We start from the raw sequence: 1,351 nt of genomic DNA on the forward strand, positions 1-1,351 counted from the left end.
ATGTCAGAATGAGTGCTCATCCAAGACTGGTGATTCCATACTTTTTGCCAAGGGTTTATGTGACTGACCAAACTACTGTTTGCAAAATAATACTATTTTCAACACTAACGATATATATTTTGGACCTGCAACAGGAAAAAGTTTCCAACACATTCACAACTGCCAATAAAGCTGCAGTTTTTACAAGCAGCTACATGTAAAAATATGCAACAGAGTTGAATCAGGCCAGAAATAAAACTGAGACAAGCTCTGACTGTAGCTAAAGAAAAATTACAAATGAAACAATTATACCTCAATGGAGCATGTTCCAACAATGATAAAACCACCATTTCTGCTTCTTCAGACTTTTTTATTTACTTATTTTTTGTGTGTGCTTCATTTGCATTCTTAGGAATGATAATATTTATTATGTTGGCATTTTAGCTAATGTTTATTTCCAGCCAAACATTTATCTGTGGAAGTAAATGCACCCAGTAGTTTCTGTATCAAATTTATATTTAAAGCATCATACAACACATTCACTTGCATTATAAAAATCAGTGTGTGCAGCATTGTAATTGAACCTTAGGTGGCCTCCTTAATTTCTTATCTTGGAGTTCATTTTACAATAACATGCCATGAATGTTTCATGTAAGCTGGGCTAAATGTGGAATGAAACCTTTCCATCAGCCTCTTTAGGATAGTAAACAAAAAGGTTGAGATTTAATAACGTCGTGAATTCTATTTTGATTCGTGCAACCGTTTAGCCAGTGTAATTATCGATTACTTGTTATTTTGACTTTGGAAAAATTAATCAGCATGGCACAGCTGTAAATGTTTTTTCAACAGATTGGAAAAAAAAGGGGATGTGTGACAACACATGGACTGAAAAGTCAAGCATGAGTCTCACACTCAATGTGTTAATGTTTGCAGCTCCAAAAGAGAAGTTAACACCTGTTTGTTGGAGGCATCCTTCAGCAAAGAACTTGGTTTACTTCCTTACGCTTGTGTCTGGTTTCTACGGAGCCCACAAGGGGACATGGGGGGATTTTTTTCTTTTGCGTTCCCTCGCAATACTTTTGCGTTACCTCGCAATACTTTTGCRTTWCCTYRCAATACTTTTGCGTTACCTCGCAATACTTTTGCRTTACCTCGCAATACTTTTGCGTTACCTCGCAATATTGTTTTGCGTTCCCACGCAAAAGTTTGATTTGTATATGAACTGAATTAAATCAGACTTTTATTTTGAAATATCCGGTTAGCAAAACAGGATGTGTCGCCACAAGTTCGTGAAAATGACATTGATGTTGCGTGGCTGCACTGTGTTAAAATATCGGCATATGACATACATGTGTGGTTGTGTGATATATTC

At 36.3% G+C, this 1,351-nt stretch overlaps 1 protein-coding gene across 2 annotated transcripts in view; it reads right to left on the minus strand.

The window, feature by feature from the left end:
- LOC106523434 (glucocorticoid receptor) overlaps positions 1 to 1,351 on the minus strand; it is a 77,800-nt gene that overhangs the window by 69,443 nt on the left and 7,006 nt on the right. The window lies entirely within an intron of this gene.

The sequence above is a fragment of the Austrofundulus limnaeus genome, unplaced genomic scaffold, assembly GCF_001266775.1.
Source record: "Austrofundulus limnaeus strain Quisiro unplaced genomic scaffold, Austrofundulus_limnaeus-1.0 Scaffold156, whole genome shotgun sequence".
Classification (NCBI taxonomy): Eukaryota; Metazoa; Chordata; class Actinopteri; order Cyprinodontiformes; family Rivulidae; genus Austrofundulus; species Austrofundulus limnaeus.